General features: G+C 35.7%; 1 protein-coding gene across 1 annotated transcript in view; it reads right to left on the bottom strand.

The window, feature by feature from the left end:
- Window positions 1-6,617, bottom strand: part of LOC106878995 (UDP-N-acetylhexosamine pyrophosphorylase) — a 24,258-nt gene that overhangs the window by 8,084 nt on the left and 9,557 nt on the right. The window lies entirely within an intron of this gene.

Here is a 6,617-nt window from a genome sequence, read left to right as displayed (position 1 = left end):
TGTGTGTGTGTGTGTGTGTGTGTGTGTGTGTGTGTGTGTGTGTGTGTGTGTGTGTGTGTGTGTGTGTATATACGCACACATATATATAAAAAGAAAGAATAGGGAGTACACTTCAACAGCTGTTTAATAACCACTACATATGTTTCGATACAACATAGATCCACATACATACAGGATTTAAATTTAAATTAATTAACGGTTTACCTGTATAATAGGACCTACTTGTATCTCCTCAGGTGATATATAATCACTGTCTCCGTAAGTAAACACTTGATTTTGATGCTATCACATCCAGCTGGTTCCTTTAGATCTAGCAGACACTGACAGTTCCAATCTGCTCGTTGTGAATGAGCTCTATTTTGTACTCTAATACATTCCTAACAGAATACACCTTATCACATCCAATATGATGAGGGGAAACCTTTTATGAAAATATTTTCGTGGAAAAAAAAATTTAAACAAAAAGCTGTGTGAGTTATGGGAAATTTAGCTGTTGCTTCTAGTACATCCCACAACCACCAGGTACCTTTCTCAGAATTGCATATATACCGAGATTAAAAAACAAACAAAATATGAAAACTAATTCTTTGCTTTAGTATTAAAAACAAAAATTAAAGGCATTAAAAACATCTGAAACTTAAAGCAAATTCATAAAATAAAAACCAAAATGAATCAACACTATTTGTGAAAATGTAGACACTACCAAGAATTATTCCAAGTCAGAAAAAAAAAAAAAAAAAAAAAAAATACCACATAAGATTTTAATAGTCAACAAAATAGCATTCATTGCACAATACAATTTTTACTGGCGGAATCTGACCAACATTTCTCAAAGAAAAACAAAATTTACATATACAAGAATATCTGCTCGGTAAAATTTGGACATTACTCTCCACACATTAAAACAACAAGAGGGAATAAGCAGCATTCTCAATATGATGATTCCATGCTAATTTTGGTCTCTTGAAGACTTATGTAGCTCAATTTAGTGCATTTTTCATAGAAATATACGTGTACTTAGTAATTAGTTCATCTATTTTTTGAAATACTGGCTCAACCTTGATATTTGAAGCCCTGGATCCATGTTCCATTCCAGCTCTCACCATATGGGAATACATCAGTTTAACAAATAGTATTGATATGTGTTAATCTTATATGAGCAGTCATGATAGTACCACCTTTATTGACTGTGCTTTTTCGCAATCTCCTCACCAGAATCAGCATTGACCATATTGAATCTGGGAAATTTTTCTTTCTTCTTGAAGAAAATAGGTTCTTTTCTTCAAAAATCTTGGAGAAAATATGCTCTTTTTAAGTGAAAATTGATAAAATTTTCCCCTTTTATATTTCGTAACGATTATCTGATCTACTCCCATTGATTTATATATATATATAGGTAAATGATAGGGTTGCTTCAATTTTTCAGGGGTAGTCTGAAGTATCCAAGCAACCAGGGGATGTTTAAATCCGGAGGCACTCCTGGGAATTACATGTGTGGGTACCGTCTTAGGTAGAGGGTATCCAGAGGCAGGTAATTTATTGTTTAAATCGCAGTTTATAATTATAGTTATGTGGAGAATGGAGAAACAAACACAAGAAGAAGCAATTCGGCTGGGCTAGTTAGCCATTGTTTTAATTATATATTCTCCACATAATTAAAACAATGGCTAACTAGCCCAGCCGAATTGCTTCTTGTGTTTGTTTCTCCATTCTCCACATAACTATATATATATACATATACATATATATATACATATACATATACATATATATATATATATATAACTCTTCATAGCTGTATCATTTTCAAACACAGAGAGTTATAGTGCTCTAGTGCATTGAACTAGAACAAGGGCTTCCATTCAACTGTTAAAAAATTAAAAGGAAAAAAAAAAAAAAAAGAAAATTTATGAATGGGTGGAAATAGAAGGATGATTGAGGGACCCTGGCATGTTATGTAAGTGTCGGATTTTGATCAAAATTAGATGAGAAGATAGTTCATATCCAGAACTTTCAAATGATATTTAATTGGCTTCAGAAAAACTGTATTTTGACAAGAAAATGATCAAGCTAAAAAGTGGGTTTTGTATGGTCAAACCATGCTCATCTCCCTTCTATAGAGTTCTATAGTAATATCTAATTCTAGTACCCTCAATATTTAACAGGTACTTTATTGACCCACAAAGGATGAAAGGTAAAGTTTGATCTTGGTGGCATTTGAATTCAGAATATAAAGACCTGGAAAAAATACTGAAAGGGAATTTACCTGGCACTAAGGATTTTGCCAATCTGTCACTCAACAACAATGGTTTCTAATTTAAGCACAAAACTCACAATTTTAGGTGGTGGGGTGGGTGGGTTAGATAGCAAAACTTTGAAGGATGAAAAGCACAGTTAACCCCAGTGAGATTTGATCACCGACCAGTAAAAGCCAGAACAACTACAGCAAAGCATCCCGATTATCATACCCGCTCACTACACTGATAATAATAATAATAATAATAATAATAATAATAATAATAATAATAATAATAATAAAAAGAATGGTCATAACAAATGCCATAATTGTCGACGATCCTTTATCAGCATATAAAGGTATCTGTTAGATGTTTCTACAGAATGCCCATTTCTTCAGACATTTATATCGAAATGTTATGAGTATAAAGTTTTGAAGATAAATCTAAGTTGCTTTTGTATCATGTTTCACTGGGGCGGAAACGGCTGTATGGACAAAGTAGAACCAGCTGAGAGATAATGAATTTAAATAAACTGCAAATAAGACAGGAATCTTTCACATTCCCTTAATTGTCTAGACTAGATTACCAGATGATCTGGGATAGTTACATATGAGAGACTGTCTTCCTAGTCAGGGGGGAAATTTCAGTCACCTGGTTTACACAATACTGAAGTTTTTTTTAATCTTATTTTTCTTTTTTTTGAATACTATCAATGCTTTAGAGATATTTTTACATAAGCCAAACTAAATATAGACAAAACAATCACAATACTGGACTTTGGCCTTTTCTCTTCATAACAGATTATTTTCTCTGAGTGATGGTGGTGGTAGTGTGGCTCCTATCAGGGATGGAAATTGTGTCATTCTAAATCAAATATCAGATATTGAATATTTCAATTGGTTAAACTTGCTTCATATAACAGCTGGTGTATATGTGTGTATGTACAGGGTACAAATATTCAATATATTTCAATTATAGCTTTGATTACGAGTTCAAGGTAGACTTTATCAAGTCACATAAAAAAAATTATTGGTTCCATTGTAGTGTTGATAGAACAAGGTGACATGGGTAAGTTTATCTATACTCTTTTACTTGTTTCAGTCATTTGACTGGCCATGCTGGAGCACCGCCTTCAGTCGAGCAAATCAACCCCAGGACTTATTCTTTGTAAGCCTACTACTTATTCTATCGGTCTCTTTTGCCGAACCGCTAAGTTACGGGGACGTAAACACACCAGTGCTGTCGTCGATGTAGTGTAGATGCAAAGTACATATTGAAATAGAAATTCTAGAAATATTTGCAGAGTTATTGTATAACAAAACAGGAAGTTGGAATATTTATCATCGTCATCATTTAACATCCGTTGTCCATGCTGGCATGGGTTGGACAGTTTGACCAGGCTGGCACACTAGAAGGCTGCATCAGACTCCAGTCTTATTTGGCATGGTTTTCTATGGTTGGATGCTCTTCCTAATGCCAATTACTCTGAGAGTGTAATGGGTGCTATAACGTGCTACCGGTACAGGTGCCAATTCGCAGGACACTGGTATCTGCCATGACTGTGATTTTGCTCAGCTTGATGGGTCTTCTTCTCAAGTACAACATAAGCCAAAGGTCTTGGTCATTGCCTCCGTGAAGTCCAACACTTAAAAGGAACTTGGCCACTTTGCCTCCGTGAGGCCCAACATTCAAAAGGTGTTCTTTACATGCTACCAGCACAGGTACACTTGGCTTGACAGACCCTCTCAAGCATGGCACATCGTCAAAGGTCTCGGTCACCAGTCGTTGCTTCTGTGAGGCTCAAAGTTCGAAGATCATGCTTCACCACCTTATTCTCACAGTTACACACTTGGAGCATCCACCTCCACTACTAACTTGGTCACCTAGATAATGGAAGCTGTCTACTACCTCTAGCTTGCCTTGCTGGCAGTTGATGGAGTCTATTTTCTGCACATTTTCAGCATTTATTGTACCTGTGCATCTTCTACATACAAAAGCTAGTTTCCCTGTTAACCTTCCTCTGATATTGCTGCACCTTTTATGTGTCCAAAGCTTGCACTAGGTGCATCTTATGGAGTTTCTACCTACACCTTTTTTACAGATCAAGCAGGACACCTCAAGGGATTTGTGATCTGTCTGCCCTCCTACTTATTAAGACTTTGGTTTTTGCTAGGTTAACTCTAAGGCCCTTTGATTCTAGACCTTGCTTCCACACCTGGGACATCTCTAGTTGTGGTTGTGATTCAGCAATAAGAGCAAGGTCATCAGCTTAGAGGAGCTCCCAGGGGTAGCCTGTCTTGAATTCCTGTGTTTTTGCCTGGATAACTATGATGAATAAGAGGGGGCTGAGCACCTGAATTCTTCACTGTACTTGTTGCCAACCCTCACCTTACTGGTAGCATCTCTGTACATAGCTTGGTATTATTCATTCACCATTACACATGTTTCATTTGCTAATAGCAATTATAGAGTTTTACATGTTAGATAGACAAGGAATTTCCTATTAGAAATTCTTCCGACAGAGAAATTAAATATAAATTTTACATTTGGCTAAACATATTTAGTAATTTAAGAGCAGTATAGATAATTGGGGTGAAGGAAGAGCAAATAAGATTTTACAGAAAAAAGAAGAGTTATACATACGCACACATGCATATACTCATATATACACACACGTATATACTTGTACATATAATGGGTGTGTATACAAAGTCATACAGATGTGCAGGTTCAGATGGATATAAACAAGACTATGTAGATCCTTAAAAACATATGTATATACAAACACTCACACACACACACACACATATATATATACATACACATACTCTTTACTCTTTTACTTATTTCAGTCATTTGACTGTGGCCATGCTGGAGCACCACCTTTTAGTCAAGCTAATCGACCCCAGGACTTATTCTTTGTAAGCCTAGTACTTATTCTATCAGTCTCTTGCTAAACCGCTAAGTTACGGGAATGGAAACACACTAAACACACCATCATTGGTTGTCAAGCAATGTTGGGGGGACAAACATAGACACACAAACATATACACACACATACATATATATATATACATACATATATATACACATACATATATACGACTGGTTTCTTTCAGTTTCCATCTATCAAATCCACTCACAAGACTTTCGTCGGCCCGAGGCTATAGAAGACACTTGCCCAAGGTGCCACGCAGTGAGACTGAACCGGGAACTATGTGGCTTGTAAGCAAGCTACGTACCACACAGCCACTCCTACGCCTATAGCTACTTACCACACAGCCACTCCTACGCCTATGTATATATTGGTAAGATAGGCCTTAATAGATATATAATACTGTACAGTTCAATTAATATATAGTATATATATAAATTAATTGAAGTGTAGAATATTATGAATCCACTAAGGTCAACCTTACCGATGGGGTTCATTGGAGTGTTAAGGACACACACACACACCTATATACACTTACTAAATTTGGAAGATGGTTACATATAGTTACATAACTGTTTTGACATGACAACAAAAAAATACAAATGTATGTAGTAAAACTATATCAATAAATAAAACAATAAGGCACAATTTTATCGTTGAAGGAGGAGTAAATATAGATATACATGCATATTATTTTAATAAAAAACAAGAAAAAAAAACAAAAAACGTAATAGAATTTATAGTCTATACTAGTAAACACTTGTATAAACAGGTACATAAATTTTATTGTACACTAGCAGTAAAACTGGACGTTGTCCGGGTGTGACTTATTACGCCATCTACGATAAGTCTTGGTAGGTGATGGACGTTTAAAACAAAGATGATATATCTAAGTGTTTGTGTGTGATGGGCTTCCATACAATTTCTAACCCACAAAGCATTAGTAAACCCAAGGTTATAGAAGACAAGATGCCATGCAGTGAGATTGAACCCAAAACCACAGAGTTCGGTAAAAATGTTTTTATTATGGTAGTTTAGTGTGAGGCATTCTTCTATAGTAATGCCCTTATATAAATATAAATAAATATATTCTAGGGAATAATGATGGATTTTTCCCTTATGAGTTTTTTCACGCTAGCTACTTGATAAAATTCTTGTAAAAGATTTTATCCTATTATTGAATTAATCACCATCATCGTTTAACGTCAGCTTTCCATGCTAGCATGGGTTGGACGATTTGACTAAGGACTGGTGCAACCGGATGGCTACACCAGGCTCCAATCTAATTTGGCAGAGTTTCTACAGCTGGATGCCCTTCCTAACGCCAACCACTCAGAGAGTGTAGTGGGTGCTTTTACATGTCACCCGCACAAAAACGGCCACGCTCGAAATGGTGTCTTTTATGTGCCACCCGTACAAGATATATATATATATATATATATATA

Source organism: Octopus bimaculoides, chromosome 15, assembly GCF_001194135.2.
Source record: "Octopus bimaculoides isolate UCB-OBI-ISO-001 chromosome 15, ASM119413v2, whole genome shotgun sequence".
NCBI lineage: Eukaryota > Metazoa > Mollusca > Cephalopoda > Octopoda > Octopodidae > Octopus > Octopus bimaculoides.
The sequence above is the reverse complement of the archived record's forward strand: the minus strand, read 5'-3'. Positions and strand labels throughout refer to the sequence as shown.